The sequence below is a fragment of the Diabrotica virgifera genome, chromosome 5, assembly GCF_917563875.1.
Source record: "Diabrotica virgifera virgifera chromosome 5, PGI_DIABVI_V3a".
Classification (NCBI taxonomy): domain Eukaryota; kingdom Metazoa; phylum Arthropoda; class Insecta; order Coleoptera; family Chrysomelidae; genus Diabrotica; species Diabrotica virgifera.
Window position 1 is genome coordinate 67,130,812 of NC_065447.1, and position 20,919 is coordinate 67,151,730.

Here is a 20,919-nt window from a genome sequence, read left to right on the forward strand (position 1 = left end):
CAAGGATGTGTGTCAAATGAAACTTGTGGAAATTCCATTGCCAACGATGTTAAAAGTGAAGCGACGGTTGTTTCTCACCGCTTCATCAACACGTTCAACAAGCTCATCTGTAACGACAGAATTGCGACCTTGACCTCCTTCGTCATGCTCATCATTTCGTCCTTCTTTGAATTTTCGGCACCATTCACGCACAACTCCATCACTCATAAACCCTTCTCCGTACACTTGACACATCCTTCGATGAATTGCAGCTCCACTATTGCCTTCTGCCTGCAAAAAGCGAATGACAGCTCGTAATTCACACTTTGCGGGAGAACTAATTGTCGCGGCCATGTTGTTTCGTGTGTAGCACAGTACAGACTGATGCCTGGAAGTCGGGATTAATGTAGAGTGTAGCGGGGGAGATGCGCTGTCGCCAACTGCGCACCGCAATGGCGAAACGCTTCACGGGAATTTTTTATGGACAAACGGAGGTTGAAAAAAAAACGACCCTCGTATATAAGAAAAAGTTTACAATTCTACATCCCCTCCATTTTACAAAAATTGGGAAATACGGGGTGAAAAATATTTTCTCGGGAGTGAAAAAATATATGTACGTTCAAAATAAGCCCGGAATTTGATAAAATGACTAATTCTAAGTAACTTTTGTTCTATAAAAAAACATGCTTTGAACTCAAAAAGTAAACATTCTAGCGAAAAAAAATATTCTTAGTAAAAAAATAGCTTATAAAAAATTGAAAAAAATAGTGTATGCATGAGGTCTGTAGACCCAGTAGAAGCAGAGTTGTAGCTAAGGAAAAGTAGGTTCTCCTTTATTATTATTACTTAGTTAGTAATTAGTTATTATTATTTAGTAGGTTATTTCAATGTAAAATAACCCAAAAAAGGAGCACGTTTCGGGGAAAATTCATTTTAACTTCTTTAAACTCAACAGGGAAATTGAGAGAAAGATAAATGTAGCTAAGGAAGAGTGGATGAAAGAAAAATGTAAAGAGGTAGAAGATCTGCAAAGGAAGCATAAAGATAGAGAATTACACAAAAAGGTTTATTTTTGTTAAAAAAAACTTTCAACATTAAAACTGAGTGAGTTACGCTCAAAATATTTTGTTGGTCTCTTTTATTTTTGGTAAAAAAATCGCGAAAATCGCCCCTTAATTAGCTTCCCAAATAAAATAATTCGTTACCGCTTGACAAGTTAGTTTACTAATGTATTGTTTATATTCTCTTTGTTTGTTTTACCTATTGTTTATATAAGATTCATTGGTTCAAAGTGCCCATTTTTGAAAAAAAACTAGGTTTAAAATAAAAAAAAAATTTATTTTGAAAAAAAAATGGAATTGTTTATGGAATTAACTTAAAAATTATTAGTAATACCAAAAATCTCAAAGAGTAATAAAATGTAGGTACGTTTTGATTTTATAAATATTTTTGCTTTTTTGTTTTCTTGTTAGACAAAAATTGGTTATGCTATGGCTGTTCAAAATTTGCCTAAACTCTTGATTAGTTACTCGTTCAAGCCATTTTGACTTACAGCTTTTTTTAAAAATAAGCGCTTTGAACCGATGAAACTTACAGATAATATAAATAAGACATAAGCAAAGTAACTTTCAACGATCATGGGAAGTACAGAAACCAATTTACGTCTGCTTTATAGATTTTGAGAAGGCGTTTGATAGAGTTCAACATGATAGGTTGTTTGAATATCTAGAAATGATTGGAATAGATGATAAAGATCTGAGACTTTTACAACATCTAAATTGGAATCAAGAAGCTTCTATTCTGGTAGACGGCAAAGAAACAGACAAAATTTGCATTCAAAGAGGTGTCAGACAGGGTTGTGTGTTATCCCCAACTTTGTTTAACGTATACTCAGAAATAATTTTTAATGAAGCCTTGGAAGGACAATGTGGAGTTCGAATCGGGGGAGAAACTATTAACAACATCAGATATGCAGACGACACCGCGATCATGGCTGAAAATATCGAAGATCTTCAATTCCTTATTGATCGAGTCACTAGAGAATGCTCCAATAACGGACTTAACATAAATGCAACAAAGACAAAGTTACTTATGGTTAGTAAACAAGACGTCGGCCCTATGCAACTAATTGTCAGTGATGAATCAATAACAAAAGTTAACCATTTTAAATACCTAGGATGTTGGATAAACGAGACACTAAATCCGGATGAAGAAATTAAAACTCGTATAGAAATTGCAAGAGGAGCATTTATGAAACTTAGATCTATTCTGAGTAACTCTCAGCTGAATTTACAACTAAGAATCAAGTTCCTAAAATGTTATGTGTATCCTGTATTACTATATGGATGTGAAACCTGGATCATGAAGGTTAACATGATGAACAAATTAGAAGCCTTTGAGATGTGGTCGTATCGTAGAATGCTCAGAATATCTTGGGTTCAACGCATTTCAAACAGAGAAGTCTTAAACACAGTAGGTCAAGGCAAAGGTGACTTAATGAAGATGATAAAAAAAGAGAAAACTTGAATATCTGGGGCATATAATGAGAGGTAGCAGATACAGGATGCTGCAGTTAATACTCAATGGAAAGATCGACGGAAAAAGAGGAATTGGTCGAAAGAAATATTCATGGCTCCGAAACCTTCGTCAATGGACTGGCTTATCAGCAGATCAATTGTTACATGCCGCACAAGATCGAGAACGATATCGGCAAATTGTTATGGAAGCTACCCACGCCTAAAAATTTGGGCACGGTACTTAAAGAAGAAGAAGAAAGTAACTTGTGAAGTGGTAATGATAAAATTTATTTGTGATGCTAATTAGGGGGTGATTTTGGGGTGCAAAAAATAAAAGGAACCCACAATATTTTGAGCGCAACTCATTTACATTTAATGTTACAAGTTTTTTTGAAAAACAAAAATAAACCTTTTTTTAAATACTTACTTTAAAAGAGTTAAAATGAATTTTCCCCGAAAAGTGCTCCGTTTTGGGTTATTTCACATTGAAATATTCGACTTAGAATTTGATGAAGAAGAACCTACTTTTCATTAGCTACAACTCTGCTTCTACTGGGTCTACAGACCTCATGCATACACGACACCATTTTTTTCAACTTTTTATAAGCTATATTTTTGCCAAGAATATTTTTTTCGCTAAAATACTTACTTTTTGAGTTACCTCCGAAAAACCGTCGAAAAACATGGTTTTTTTTTTGTTAAAAATGAACATATTCACTCGCAAATAACTCGAAAAGTTTTGACTTACTGAAAAAACTCTATAGCACAAAAGTTGCTTAGAATTAGTAAATTTATCCAATTCCGGACTTATTTTGAATGTCTATTTTTCACCTTCGAGAGGGGGGTATCTCCTCCATTTTTGTAAAATGGAGGGGATGTAGAATTGTAAACTTTTTCTTATATAATATTAGACAATTTCAATTACCTATTTCCAAATTTTCTGGTATGGTATGGTATAAATATCTGGTAGGTAGTAGTATGCGAATCAGATTTTGCTTTTCTGGGTATTTGTAGAAGATGGACTTCAGAACTTTCAGTCTCAGAAGCAGTCAGTATCTGATTTATGATCAAAAACCTGTTTTACAACAGTTAAGAGGCTACTTTTGTATTATAATATAAATTGACAATGTACACTGATCAAAACGAAAAAGGAGCCACTTATGAAGATTTTCATAATTTTGTACGAATTCATTTTATGACTATATTATTTTTATATAATTACAGTTAAGGCTTTTTGCTATAAACATAGCAAAGTTTTTGTTACTTAAGTGCAAATTTTCTGGTGAAAAATGTGTGTATACTTTGTACGCACGTAAGAAGTTGTACTTCTATTATATAATTTCAACGAAATAAATATCCTTTTATAAACAGTTTATTTGAATTTTATTTAAATATTAAACTAACTTTCTTACCTACCACTTTCAAAAAATTTTTATTAAAAGAATAACAAAAAAGAATATGAATCATCCGGGATTTGAACCCGGGATTCTCTCGATCTCTGGTCCAATGCTCTACCAACCAAGCTATCAAGCCCCGTGTTATTGACGTCTCGGATATAATTACACATCACGGTGACAAATAGTTCAAGTGAAGTATAAAAATAGATATTTTATTTTACGCCCGAGGAAGACAAATCCAAAGACACAAAAATTATAATAAATAATACATTACTAAAAACACTAATATATTCTTTTAATGACTTATTTGCGCTGATACATACCTAATTTGAAATATTAGCAACGAACTACATACTGTCTGCGCATTCGCCAAGATTATAAAATTGCACTCTCGATCGTAAAGAAGTATAACTTCAATAAAAAGTAATAAATACGAAAAATTCGATTTATTTGTTTAATAACAGAATGACTAAAAATTAATTTAAAACAAAACTAGTAGCGTGTATGGGCTCCTCTAACTGGCCAAACTTCTGCAAAACGTCGAGGCATGCTTTCATTCAAATTTTGAATAGTTCCTTTATCTAATTGTTCCCATTCTTCCACGAGATCTTCCTTGACATGTTGATTCTTAGTGACTGACGATCCTTCAAGCGTTTTCCGAGTGTATCCCAAATGTGTTCAATTGGATTCAAATCTGGACTCCTCGCTGACTCCATAACCTGAATATTTTGGGTGGTCAAATAATTTTGTACTATTCTGGCCACGTGCGGTCTCGGATTATCTTGCTGAACGATAAATTCTGGATCCACATTTTCAGCAAGTGGGACAGCATGTGGTTCAAGAACTTCATTTATGTACTGATCTGACGTCATCGCCCCTCGCCTAATAATTACTAAGACAGAATAGCCATTTAAAGTTATCCCACCCCAAACCATAATGGAACCTCCGCCAAAATGGATTTCTTGAATTTTGGAATCCAAAAAGCGCTCGTCTGGTCTTTTCCAAGGTCTTTTAGATCCCAGGCAACCAAGTGACGTCAATAACGTCGAGGAAATATCAGTTTTTGGTTGAATATACAGGGTGAGGCAAATAAAGGGCCTATTAGAAATATCTCGAGAACTAAAGGCAACAGAATCATGAAAATTGGAATAAAGGGGTTTTGAAGGATGATCTATTAAATGAAAATATTTTCATCTCTTTGGAACTTCCGGTTATACCGGAAGTTGCTTATAACTTCGTTTTTTTTAATGGGACACCCTGTATATTTTTACATTTCTGGATTCTCTTCGATGTCTTCTTTCTTAAAATATGAGGTTGTGTAATATTATACAGGGTATTTTAAAAGATAATTACGTTTTTTTATTAATTTCGTAGCAAAATTAACACCCTGTAGAATTGTAGTAGTTTGACATCCAAAACTCTACTTACGTTCAAATGATTTTTAATATACTCTACTATTGTCAATAATCATTAGTGTAGCTAAATTTTTAATTTTAGTATACAGGGTTGGTCAAAACTCGGAATGAGTATTTTCTGAGTTTTCTTAAATGGAACACCCTGTATTTTAGTATTGTAATGAAATGATATTTTATGGTACTTTTTTATTTCTTAAGCATTCCCTATACCTAACTGCTTTAATTTGTGCTTAATTGTTAATCGCACAAACAATCTTAACTAAGCAGGTATTTCGATAGCTAAACCATTATTGGTAATTTTAAGGACTAGTCTGGATTAATATGTATTTATTTCTGAAAAATTATTTGGGATTGAGTATTTTCACGGCCAACCTAATAAAATTTTACGTATTTTGTTTTGCAATTAATGTTTAGCTTGAATCACCAATAACTCCCAAATTAAACCATTTAGGTATAGGGAATGCTTAAGAAATAAAAAAGTACTATAAAATATCATTTCACTACAATACAAAAATACAGGGTGTTCCATTTAAGAAAACTCAGAAAATACTCATTCCGAGTTTCGACCAACCCTGTATACTAAAATTAAAAATTTAGCTATACTAATGATTCTTAACAATAGTAGAGTATTTATTTATTTTATTTATTTATTTTTTTATATTAATTATATTATTTTATATTATATTATTTTATATTAAAAATCATTTGAACGTAAGTAGAGTTTTAGATGTCAAACTACTATAATTCTACAAGGTGTGAATGTTGCTACGAAATTAATAAAAAAACGTAATTATCTTTTAAAATACCCTGCATAATATTACAAAACCTTATATTTTAAGAAAGAAGACATCGAAGAGAATCCAAAAATGTAAAAATATACAGGGTGTCCCATTTAAAAAACGAAGTTATAAGCAACTTCCGGTATAACCGGAAGTTGCAAAGAGATGGAAATATTTTCATTTATTAGATCATCCTTCAAAACCCCTTTATTCCAATTTTCATGATTCTGTTGCCTTTAGTTCTCGAGATATTTTTAATAGGCCAGTTATCTGCCTCACCCTATATACACGTGTTTGAACATTACGTCGTATAAACGTCTTTTGTAGGTGATTTTAACGACGTAAGATTAATGACTTTAAAATACTTTTAAAAACACGTTTTCATTTCAGACAGCCCAAGTCTGACGTCACAAAAATGGGAGGAGTTAACTCGTGACGTCACTTAAAGAGTTAGTGCTTATAATGTTCAGGGTTACCAAGTCTACTGATTTTTCAGTAGACCTACTGATTTTAACTCCAATTACTGACCTACTGAAAAACTACTGAAATCTATCAACATTATATTGGCCGTTGTTAACAGGTAAATTTCTATGAAATGGGCTTTAAACATACGAGATTATTTGGCCGCGTCCGTATTATAAAGATGGCCATAAATACTAGGTCATAAATATGACCTGGTATTATTGGATTATTTAAATAAGGAAATCTTCATATAATTGGTTTGGAGAATTTTGAAACTGGCCGTTAGTACAGGTGGCCGATTTTGACAGGTGACCGATAACACAGGTTTTACTGTATTTACATGGCCTAAAAAGAATCTACTGATTTTTGAAAGCAAAACTACTGAAAAATTAAAAACTGACCTGGCAACTATGATGATGTTGTATATTGACTCCAAACAATTTCGTTTATAGTATAGTGTATAAGCTTAAATTGTCATAAGATTTTTTTCATTTAATGTTTAGAGACGGAGAGGCAGCGCTGAAAAATCTCTTTGAACTTACTAAAGCTAGATTTTTCACAGTTGATTACTGTGAGTGTGTAGAGAAACATACTGCGGTCGGTCAAGCAAAACGTAGAACAGGGATTACTGAGAGGGTATCAAAGTTGCTTTCCTACGAAGGTAATTATTTCCATTTACTAAGGCTGAAAATCAGTACACACATTCTAAATTAAATATAAATAAAAGTTATTATAGTCGGTCAGCTGCATGACGGGACTGAGCCGGTCGGTCAGCCCCAATAGTCGATTGAGGAAATGAAGCATTTTGGCTCGCAATTTTTTCGTCCAGCATGGATTTACTTGTAATTTTCACAAAAGGTAGGGAATAGTCCAAGGATCATTTTCTATATCATGCCGCTATCATACGCTAAAACCTTGGGGGTGGTTGCCACCCCATCTCGGAGGTGGGAATTTTTTATTACATTTTGATGGAAAAAGTGTTTCTAAGAAAAAAAATGTTTTTACATTTTCTTCGTAAAACTAATATTTTTCGAGTTATTCGCGCTTTAAAATAACAGTTTTTCGACGAAAAAATCGACTTTTTTTAGAGGTTTTTTTGAGAATACCTCGAAAAATATTCTATATATTTTTGGCGATAAAAAATTTCTTCAAAAATGATTTTGTAGGATTTTTAAAGAGCTATAAGACTGTGTAAATTAAATTTCGTAAGATCCCTTAGTTTTTAATTGAGGCGGGTTTAAAGGGTTCTAATAAGGGGGTGTTTGCTGGTAAATAGAGGTTTTAAACAGCTACAGTTGAGTCCGCGAGTCTTTACCCGTGCGTCATCACTTAAAGCATACGAAATAAGTCGGAAATCTATTTCACGCAACAACAACTGACAGAAAATGGCTACTGTTCCGATTACGGGTTTTATTATCAAATTTGACGTTATCAAATATATAGAATGTCAAATGTAAGTTTTGCTTCAAAATGTTTGCGCAGAATTACAGCTACATTTGAAGTAGTTTAATAAATTCTTTTATTATTATTGATTAATAAATAAATAAACAATTTATAAAAAATCCAATAACATATTTTATTTTTGTTATTTTATTCACTTTGACGGAAATCTAAACACAGTCATTTCTTTACTGTGTGAATGACGTTAGCTTTGTATGTTTTAAATATTAATTGCCTAAATATAATTATTTACCTTAAAATTTCAAAGCCCAATATAAAATTAGTTGTGAAAACAACTGTTTGTGTAATATAAAGAAACTTCAACACGCAAAAATTCGACAAAAACCGCAAAAAGTTCAACTGACTGACAGCCACAAAATTAAACAAATCAGAAACGTCAAACAAATTGTGCTTAAAATATGAAAACATACCGAATCGTCTTTTTTTGTACCTATCTCTTTTCAATGCACTGAGTCTATATAGATGGTTCATAAAAATAACATGTGTTGTTACTTAATAACAAACGGCAGCTGGTTTGTCATGAGTTTCATGCATGGAAGAGAATGATGCTAGATAAAAAGTATGTGTTTTATCTCGCCAGGTATTAATGACGCACGGGTAAAGACTCGCGGACTCAACTGTATATCTGGCTAACTATTCACTGTAATGAAAATCTATGCACAGGTTAATTTGAGTAATTAAAAAAGCTACAATTTAGTAGTTTATAATTTTTTTCGTATCTTCAGTATTTTCGGATATGTTTTGAAGTAAAAGGTGAAAAATACCAAATTGCAAAAAATCAATTTTTCTTTAAACTCCACATTTTCCAAAATTAGGCATTTTAAATAGGTCAAACTCCTTGAGTGTATTGATAATATAAATATAAATGGAACTACAGAAAGGTGAAGAACAATTTTGAATTAGGAAAGTAGTTAGGGGGTTGTTTTCACTGATTTTTTCGTAGAGAAAAGCAGGTACCGACATTTTTTTGATTATAAGTCGCTTAATTTTCATGCTAGAAACTTTTATTATTTATTTTGAAAGATCTTATTGTATGCTTGAAAAAACATCATCTAAATTTTCCTCGCAAAATGCAAATTTTTTCCATTATTTGGCTTTGAATATTTCAAATTATGCATTTGACGAAAAAAGCTAACCTTTAACATGCCGTATCTCGGTTTGTATTGGTTTTAAAGATATTATAGGTAAATAATTTGGTTTGTGTTACTAAAAGGTAAAATTTCGATATCTACAATTTTTTTGATTAAATACATATTTTTCGAGGCATTCTGAAAAAACCCTCTAAAAAAGTCTATTTTTTCGTCGAAAAACTGTTATTGTCAAGCGCGAATAACTCGAAAAATATTAGTTTTGCGAAGAGAATGTAAAAAAAATTTTTCTTAGAATCACTGTTTCCATCGAATTACATGGTTAAAATGTAATAAAAAATTCCCACCACCGAGATGGGGTGGCAACCACCCCCAAGGTTTTAGCGTATGATAGCGGCATGATATATAAAATGATCCTTGGACTATTCCCTACCGTCTGTGAAAATTTCAAGTAAATCCATGCTGGAAGAAAAAATTGCGAGCCAAAATGCTTCATTTCCTCAATCGACTATTGGGGCCGACCGACCGGCTCTGCCCCGTCATACAGCTGACCGACTATAATAACTTTTATTTATATTTAATTTAGAATGTGTGTACTGATTTTCAGCCTTAGTAAATGGAAATAATTACCTTCGTAGGAAATCAACTTTGATACCCGCTGTTTTACGTTTCGCTTGACCGAACGCAGTATGTTTCTCTACACACTCACAGTAATCAACTGAAAACTTCAACTTGAACTTCCTACCTAATGAAATAAACTATTTACATTGAATTACTTAAATAAATGTACATTGATGACACTTAAATAAATGTATCATTTACGGTACAGTACATTGGTATTTATTTGTTAAAAAATAATAGTTATTTGAATGTTAATTACACAGGGAATATAAACAGTAATTTTAACATTTGAGAACTTAAAGTTAGAAGAACAGTGTAAGGGTTTCTCGAAATGAAATTATCACACCCGACGAATAACAAGGTTTTAAGTCGGAAATATCATGCACCTACGCTGTATTTATAATGGCAAGTTCAAGAGAAATCATTAGAATACCACAAACCGGCATATTTATGTTTTATGAACCGCAAGAACAAGGCAACAGCAGACGAACAAGGTTTTAGGTCGGGAAAAGCATGCACCGACGCTATATTTATAATGAGGCAAGTTCAAGAGAAATCATTAGAATACAACAAACCGGCATAGCCCAGTCGGGATAGCATTTGACCTTGCATTAGGAGCTGCCCTAAATTTTATTTCTCTAATCTTTAGGGGAGGCCAATAGTAGTGTAAATTTAAAATCTCGACTGAATTCCACCGTTGCGTTAGCCGCCATCTTGATTTTAAACGAGAACCGTTTTTTGCTCAATATCTCCGCCATTTTCAACTTTTCGACAAAAAGTGTACAAACTGAAATTATTAAAAATGTGATTTTCTGTAGGTAAGTTCATTTATTATCATTTTTTTCGTGCTGTCCGTAATTTATGAGTTATGGGGGGAAAATAGTGACAGAGCATAATTATTGAATTATCTCGTTTATTAATAGTTCTACAACAAATATATACCTATACAAAAATGAAGAGAATTAAATTTTGTACAAATTTGGTGTCTTTAATTTTTTTGATAAAATCAATATTTAAGGTGGTACGTATGTGGTAAAGGTGCGAGCGTAAGACCTGATTCATTTTATAACAATTGTTTTTGTTCAGTATCTCCGCCATTTTCAACTTTTCGACAAAAATGTAAGGACTGAAATTGTTGCAATAATTACGATTTACTACAATTTTTTGAGAGAATCAGTGGCGGGTCTACGAGGGGGGCGGGGGAATGGGAAAATTCCCCCAACAGGTTCCAAAAGTAAAAAAAAATGTTGATATATAAAAATATATTAGCTGACATGAAGCTCAAAATAAGACAGATTCAACCAATATAACCCGGTAGTTAACAAAATTAGGTGAACTTAATGCATATGTTATTATTTATGTCATTTATGTACGTAGTTTGGTTGGTGTTTCACTGGAAGTTTAAAAAATTGTATAAAATATATTTCTCTTTATTTCTGTTTATGTACAATTATGTCGTACAGTTAATAATATATGAGACAATTCAATAAATTATGCTTCTCCTCCCTCCCACTAGTTTCCCCATTAACTCGGAAATTATTGATCGCATAAAAAAATTGTGTAAAAGAAATTGTAGGAAATTGCATTTCCAACAGTTTTGGTTCCTAATTTTGTCGAAAAATTGAAAATGGCGGTTAAGCAACAACGGTTCTCCTTTATAATCAATATGGCGGCTAATGCAACCGCGGAATTCAATCGAGATTTTAAATTTACACTACTATATTGATCTCCCCTAAAGGATAGAATTATAAAATTTGGGGCAGATCGGAAACAAGGTTCAATTCAATAATGATGCTCCCCCCACCACTTTTTACTATTTTCCCACTTCACTCGGAAAATATCAACCGCATGAAAAAAATTGGTAAAAAGAAATTGTAGGAAATCGTATTTGGAACAATTTTAGTTAAAAATAGCGTAGCTATTGAACAAAAACAATTGCTATAAAATCAATCAGGTCTTACGCTCGCGCCATTACCGCATATGTACTACCTTAAATATTAATTTTAGCAAAAAAATGAGAGATCAAAATTGTGTAGCATTTAATTCTCTCTATTTTTGTATATTTACATTTTTGTCGTAAAACTAATAATAAACGAGATTATTTCATTCATAGGAGATTCTGACCAATAGAAAGCTACATAAATCTAAATTAAATCGATTATTTTTTAATGATTTTAACTTCCAGTCGTATAGTAAGATATTTGATCACGTGTTTAATTCTGTCCAATCAGATTAAAATTATACTGAGAATTATCTACTGTAGAAAATTACCGATAGAATTTTTTTAAGTAGATTGTTTCAGTTTAATGGCAACCAGGTTCCTAGTTTTGACAACTGTGACATTTAAGAAAATATCCATAATATACGTATTAAAAAATAATCTTACGAATATCACACGACAGTAAGAATAAATAAGACAATAATGCTTCATTTTTACTCAAATTTGTTGTCATTGGGCAATAGCCACTCGAGCCCTGCGGGCTCTCGTGTCTATTGCCAGACAACAAATTTTCGAAAAACTGTCGCATTATTTTCAATTTATTCTCACTCTCTTGTGATATTATACCCAGAGGCGGCTTTACCTATTGTGCAGGGTGTGCGGTGCACACGGGCGCCGGGATGTCGGGGGGCGCCAAGCGCCAAAGAGCGGGTCCTTTACTTTGTTTCAACATAAAATATAATTTTTTTTTATTATGAGGCGTAAGATGAATCAGTAACTGACGCGAAAATACATTTTAAAGTAAACTTTTACTATTACCTATTAGATACCTCAATTACTAAGTTTGACGAACGCTTCGAACTTTTAAAGCAAAATAATGACACTTTTTCGTTCCTTCAAAAATTAAAACACTGGAAGGATTTAGAGTTAGATACAAAAAGAGCATATTGTTCTAATTTAGAAAATAAATTGTGTCATGTTGGCTCTTCAGACGTAGATAGGTTTGAACTCTTTAATGAAATAGAATTATTACCATTATTTATCGATGATTCTACTACACCTTTGGATATTTTAAATTCTTCTTTAAGTGCCATCTCCGCGACGGAGGTCGGCAAGCGTCACAGCTATTCGGATTTTAGAGACGGCTGCTCTGAAAAGTCCATTTGATGTACATCCGTACCATTCTCTCATATTGCGCCGCCACGATATTCTGAGTTTCCCTATGCTTATTTTTCCTTGAATCTTTTCTTTCATAATCAATTGGAGCAAGTTGTATCCCTCTCCACGTGTAATATGTCCGAGATATTCCAATTTTCTTGTTTTGATGGTATTTAAGATTTCCATTTCTTTATTCATCTTTCTCAGAACCTCTTTATTTGAAACGTGTTCTGTCCACGATATTTTCAGAATTCTTCTATACACCCACAGCTCGACTGATTCTAGTTTTTCATTGATGCAGCATTCAAGTTCTAGCTTCATTTTGAATTACTTGTATACAAATAAATTACATTCAGTGTTCCCAAATTTGTTTACTGCTCTTAGAATTTACCTCAAATTACCAGTGACAGTAGCGCACAGTGAAAAATTAAAAATTATCCAAGGTCAACATTGTCGCAAAGTCGATTGACAAATTTCTCACTAGTAAGTATTAAATATGAAATAAAAATTGAAGTAAGTGATATTATTTCAAGATTTTGCTAATGCAAAAGCACGAAAAGTATCTTTTTTATAATTATATATTGTAGTAAGTGCCTCTGTGCGTCTGTTAATAATTCTTTAATAAATTATTATTTTTTTAAATAATCACAAAGTTGTTCTTTTTTATTCATCTAAAAAATTCCTTCCTAAAAGTACTATTTACTCGTGTACTCACACCTGTCAAATTTCCTCAACCAACTTTCCTTTATACCTCATAGATAGAAAAGTTCATTTTTAATTAAATATTTGGGTAACAGATGGTAAACAGATTTGGGTAGGTTCTTCTGACGCCGTGAGTACCTATTCATTCCTCACATAATTTAATATTGCACTATTTCCATCTGGATTTTTGTTTACATTATAAGCGTACATAATACCCTCTAATACTCTCTGTACTATTAGTACAGGTACTAGGTATTATAGGTACTTATTCGACTATTCCATTTTGACTGCGCGTCGACCAAAGGGCGCCAGTGCATCGACTGCACACGGGCGCTACATTGGCTAGAGCCGCCACTGATTATACCCGATTATTTTTTAATGATTTTAACTTCCAATCGTATAGTAAGATATTTGATCAAGTGTTTAATTCTGTCCAATCAGATTAAAATTATACTGAGAATTATCTACTGTAGAAAATTACCGATAGAATTTTTTAAGTAGATTGTTTCTGTTTAATGGCAACCAGTTCCTAGTTTTGACAACTGTCACATTTAAGAAAATATTCATAATATACGCATTAAAAAATAATCTTACGAATATCACACGACAGTAAGAATAAATAAGAAAATAATGCTTCATTTTCACTCAAATTTGTTGTCATTGGGCAATAGCCACTCGAGCCCTGCGGGCTCTCGTGTCTATTGCCAGACAACAAATTTTCGAAAAATTGTCGCATTATTTTCAATTTATTCTCACTCTCTTGTGACATTATCCCCGATTATTTTTTCATGATTTTACCTTCCAATCGTATAGTAAGATATTTGATCACGTGTTTAATTCTGTCCAATCAGATTTAAATTATACTGAGAATTATCTACTGTAGAAAATTACCGATAGAATTTTTTTAAGTAAATTGTTTCTGTTTAATGGCAACCAGTTTCCTAGTTTTGACGACTGCCACATTTAAGAAAATATCCATAATATACGTATAAAAAAATAATCTTACGAATATCACACGACAGTAAGAATAAATAAGAAAATAATGTTTCATTTTCACTCAAATTTGTTGTCATTGGGCAATAGCCACTCGAGCCCTGCGGGCTCTCGTATCTATTGCCAGACAACAAATTTTCGAAAAACTGTCGCATTATTTTCAATTTATTGTGACTCTCTTGTGATATTATACCCGATTATTTCATTCATAGGAGATTCTGACCAATAGAAAGCTACAGAAATCTAAATTAAACTGATAACTTTTTTGATAATTGTCCGTCGTCAAGCATATTACGTCAGATGCCCTTCGTTGCTACGAAAAAATACATTCAGTGACATTAATGACAAATGTTTTAAAAATTATAAAAGTGATGACTTTCAACCGTCAAATACATATTTATAACAACTGTGTGTTTGATTGTACTAAGTTGTACTTACATAAATAAATTAAAATAAAATTGTGGTTTTGAAGAGTTTTATTCATGAAATAATCGCATCAAATTGCACACGATCTCTAAAATTAATATAGAATTTTAGAGCTCTTGTGCAATTACTACTGATAATTTTTGATAATTTCCCGTCCTCAAGTATATTACGTCAGATGCCCTTCGTTGCTACGAAAAAATACATTCAGTGACATTAATGACAATTAATGTTTTAAAAATTATAAAACTGATGACTTTCAACCGTCAAATTAATATTTATAACAACTGTGTGTTTAATTGTACTAATTTGTACTTACATAAGTAAATTACAATAAAATTTTGGTATTGAACAGTTCTATTAATGAAATAATCGCAACAAATTGCACTAGATCTCTAAAATTAATATAGAATTTTAGAGCTCTTGTGCAATTACTACTGATAATTCAATAATTATGCTCTAACTGTCACAATTTTCCCCCATAACTCAGAAAATATCGACCGCACGAAAAAATTGTAATGATAGAAACTATAGAAAATCACATTTTCCACAAACTCGGTTTATATATTTTTTGTCGAAAAGTTGAAAATGGCGGAGATATTGAGCAAAAACCGTTCTCGTTTAAATTCAAGATGGCGGATAACGCCACGGCGGAATTCAGTCGAGATTTTAAATTTGCACTACTATTGACCCCCCCTAAAGATAAGGAAAATAAAATTTGGGGCAGCTTTTAATGCAAGGTTAGATCTGTTATTCGTCTAACCCGACTGGACAAGCATATTTATGTTTCATATGCCAAATGCCAAATTGGTCAAATTGTTCAAGACAGGTACCTCTAGGAATAATTCAAACGGTCGAAAACATCTACCAGAACAATACAATAAAAGTAAAAGTAGAAGAGGAACTAATAACTGACCCAATTGAAACTGGCAATGGAATAAGAAAGGGGGATTCCTTGAGTTGCTTTTTTGTTCAACCTGATCATGGACGAAATGAAATAATAAAAAAGAATCCCAAATGGAAGAAACACAACTTAAAATCTGCTAGCGTATGGTGCAATACTAATTTCTCAAAGTGAAGTTGATTTACAACATAGGTATGCTGCACCAATTTAATATATCCGCCAGAAAATTCATGTTAATTTCCTCAAAACAGATAAAATGCATGGTTATAACAGCAAATCTAATAAGATGTAAATTGGAGCTGGAAGATTAGATAATAGAACAAAGTGATTTAGTTTAAATTTCTAGGCATCACACTATCTAACTACGGATAGCCCGAAACAGGAGTGGAAGATCAAGTGAAAAGAGCAAAGCAGGTTGCCTGAATGACACAATATGGAGAAATAAAAATATTGGAAAAGAAATGAAAGGAAGGGAGAATTTACAAATCAGATCAGTAATGCCATACGCGGCAGAGACATGACCTGACACAGAGAGGACAAAAAGATGGCTCGAAACAGCGGAGATGAAAACCTTTCGAAAAATCATAAACTTTTCAGGAGCGCAAAATTAAGATGTTATGTGAACTCTTCATTTTTTTTCTGCAACTTTTCTAAACCTTAACCTTATCTACGGCCTTATCGAGAGATGCTACCCAACGGCGGATCCAAAATAAAAATTTTCTCGTGACTGGCGTACGCAGGTTTTCTGGATGGGCTATTATTTTCGTATTCTTCATGTACCATGTCTTTCAGAACGTTGGTTACCATCATAGGTATCTTAATTTTATTTATTGCCACCCTAAATCAACCATAAAGCTCTTCTTCGTCCTGGATTGCGTTTGCCTACTATTTTCACTTGAATAATATTTTGTAGCAACCTATATATTTGGGACCTCTCATTAAATTTCAGAAATAATCCAGCTATCTCTTCTTGATGCTTTTATAATCGCAGTAGTCTTGTTGAAAATTCTTCTATTGCACCACATTTCGAGAGCTTCAAGGCGATTTAGATCGATTTTATTCACAGTCCAAGACTCGACACCATACAGTAAGACCGAGAACACGTAGCAGCGAAGTAGTCGGATCCTTAATGCCACTTTTAGGTCTCTGTTACATAATACTTTGGACATCCTTTTAAAAGCGGCTATTATTCGGGGGGTTTTATTAAATGATCAAATTACCATGACACATCACCGGCAATTACTATTTTTATCTGGTCTCTGGCATTGAATTGAATAGATGGCAATAAACAGATTTATTGTGGGACTTTTTCATTTATTATGTTCCAAAGACTTTTAATAATTTTCGATTCCAAGGAATTCTGCCATATTTATGTTTCAGTTATCAACAGGACACAAAATTCACTATTTATGTTCATTCGTAATCTATCTCTTAAAAATAGTGTCAGTAGACACCAGTCGAGGTCTCAAGGAGGGAACAGTTGACTCCATTGACCCCCCCTTGGGTCCGTGCCTGTGCTATTCTCCTACAAGCCATCCTGCAAGGAAAAATATTTGGAAAGCGAGGTCCAGGAAGAACACTCTGGTTAAAGAACCTCAGAACCTGGTTCAACACAACATCTGTGCAGCTTTTCCGCGTTGCTGCAGATAAAGTGAAGATTGCCATGATGATCGCCAACATTCGTCACGGATAGGCACAACAAGAAGCGGAAGAACCTTATATAAGTTAACCAAATTCTGCATTCATATTAATTATGTGTGTAGCCATCTAATGCTGGTATTTATTTTTAGTTATTGACATTGTTTTAGCCTAGAATTCACCCTCAAAATATGATAAGACGCTATTGCTAAGGCACTAGTATTTAAAATTCTAGGATTAGGGCGTATCAACCTGCCTTTTCATAGGCTATGTCCACAGTATAAAGAGGGACAGTACAATTTTAGACGGAGAGGCAGCGCTGAAAAATCTATTTGAATTTACTAAAGCTAGATTTTTCACAGTTGATTACAGTGAGTGTGTAGAGAAACATACTGCGGTCGGTCAAGCGAAACGTAGAACAGAGGTTACTGAGAGGGTATCAAAGCTGCTTTCCTACGAAGGTAATTATTTTCATTTACTAAGGCTGAAAATCAGTAAACACATTCTAAATTAAATATAAATAAAAGTTATTATAGTCGGTCAGCTGTATGACGGGACAGAGCTGGTCGGTCGGCCCCAATAGTCGATTGAGGAAATGAAGCATTTTGGCTCGCAATTTTTTCGTACAGCATGGATTTACTTGAAATTTTCACAGAAGGTAGGGAATAGTCCAAGGATCATTTTCTATATTATGTTGCTATCATACGCTAAAACCTTGGGGTGGTTGCAACCCCATCTCGGGGGTGGGAATTTTTTAATTACATTTTAACCATGTAATTCTATGGAAAAAGTGATTCTAAGAAAAAAATGTTTTTTACATTTTTTTCGCAAAACTAATATTTTTCGAGTTATTCGCGCTTAAAAATAACAGTTTTTCGACGAAAAAATCGACTTTTTTAGAGGGTTTTCTGAGCATACCTCGAAAAATATGCATTTAATAAAAAAAACTGTAGATATCAAAATTGTATCTTTTAGTAACACAAACCAAATTCTTTTCTAATAATATCTTTAAGACCAATATAAACCGAGATACGGCATGTTAAAGGTTAGCTTTGTTCGTCCAATGCATAATTTGAAATATTCAAAGCCAAATAATGGGAAAAATTTGCATTTTTCGAGGAAAACTTAAATAATCTTTTTTCAAGTATACAATTAGACCTTTCAAAAAAAAATACAAAAAACTTTCTAGCATGAAAATTAAGCGACTTATAATCAAAAAAATGTCGGTACCTGCTTTTCTCTACGAAAAAATCAGTGAAAACAAGCCCCTAACTACTTTCGTAATAAAAAATTGGTCTTCACCTTTCTGTAGTTCCTTTTATATTTATATTATCAATACACCCAAGGAGTTTGACCTATTTAAAATGTCTAATTTTGGAAAAATATTATATCACACTGAACAATATCCCTTCGTTGGCTCAGTGTAGTTGGTCTTTAAGTTGTGATGGAAACACCAAATAATAGTAGCAGAGTTTATTGATGAGACTTACACTATGGATGTTGACCCGGGGTACTTTGAGTAGAGACTTAAATGATGAGCGTTGAAGACAATCACTCGCGTTAATGAATTAATAATAATTGAATTTCTAGACAAGAGATCTTAGTTTTATATAAGTTTAAATTGGGTCAATGTAAACACGGGCCCCGCGTGATTTTGTGTGTCTAATTAAGGTAAATTGTTTATCTTATGTCAGCAACTTTTGGCTGATGTCCAAATTATATTATTGATAATTGACCAAATGTGTATGTAATTTAATTAATTACGTGTGTGTGTTTAATAACAAATAAATGCATTCGATCTACTGGGTGATAAAATGATACTGTCCAATTTCGGATATGAATACTGAATATTTGATATTGGACATACTGCGGAATCGGGCAAAAACTGACCCAAGTGTCAATACTCAAAGTTTACATATAAGTATTACATAAAATAGTCAAATTCAAACATGTTAATAAATAAATAGTTTAAGAATAATCAACAATCTTCCAACCGTACTCTAGCTATCAATGTCCGACTCTATCTCTAGATTAAAATTAGGGCAATTGGATGAAAATGTGGAGAGTGGGATGTCGGCCTTTGAAGTCGACGGTACATTGTTATGCCGATTACTACTTAATACAGGTACTTCCTGTTCGTTAGTCTGAGTATGTGGATTCCCTGAACGACATAGTCGTACAACAGGACGGTATTTCCATAACGTGAGTATCCCAATTATTACCATTATAGTAATGGTCCCGGTGGCTACAAAATAATGCCAATTAGATTCTGGAATCGATTGCCACTGCGTATGCGTCATTTCTTGTTCTAGACTTTCCTCCTCAAGTAACGCGTGACGTAGCTCTCCTCCTGGTATGTCCAGGTAGGTGTTTAGAGGCATGTTAAACCTGCGGGGTGTCCTCGCCACCAATTGGGCCACGGGAGTGATTGGCGCCTTCAGGTAGCTTGTTACCGCTCTCTCCATCCCACTGCTAGTGGGGAGTAATGTAATATTTTTCGTTTGGGCGATACATTTGGGTGAAAGTTTCAGGAATGTGACTCGTTCCAGTACTCTTTCGCTCCGATTTCCATCGCAAATAATGGATATGTGTATCGTGACTGGCGTGATAACGAGCCAGAGGTTGGGGGTACCCATCTTACTCCATTGAGCTGTCTGTATTGTCCTGGCTACCACTGGACATGTGCTATTCTTAGATCGCTCATAAATTTCTTCAAGTATGCAGTTTGGTTGGGTATCCATGTTCCTTATAGCCGTTGGTGAGCACGCTATCTGCGTCTTTGTCAACAGTAAACATCTTTCCCTATCTTCTGCGGTCAATTCGAAGTAGTGCAGTGTGTTATAATCTACGACCAGTAGATTCCTTGGGGCGACAAATGTGCGCAACACCGACCCCTCAACGTTAAGTGGTATGGCCGTTACTTTCAGCATGCTGTACTTAATTTTCCCTGTCACTATGAAATAGCCGATGACTGTTATATATCTGTCGTCATGACTGACTTCTGTTTCTATAATGGGCTGTCGTCGTATTTCGACCCCTTGTGGCAGTATCTGCCCTGCCTTCTCTATCAATTTGGTTATCTCACCCGGTTTCACTATATCAATGAAGTGTCCGTGGTTATAGTGAAGGTTTAATATTCCCTCGTAAAATTGAGTTTGTATTCGCAACGTGCTATATTCGGTTTCTAGTCTCTGTGCTTTGTCTTCTACTTCGTTAAGTCCTTTAGATATTTCTTGTAGGCCTGTGATTAGTGCTTTGTTAAACTTGTTCATTTGCTCGTTTATCCTGTTCTCTGTGTGATTGATTGATGTTATTGTTTCTAACATTATCTTCGCTTGATGCTGTGATCCCTTTATTAGCTCCTTTTGGTTATTGTCTAATGCTTCAATGTTACTGTAGGCTTCGTCATTGACTCCAAATACTGAGGTTAATATTGTTCCTAAT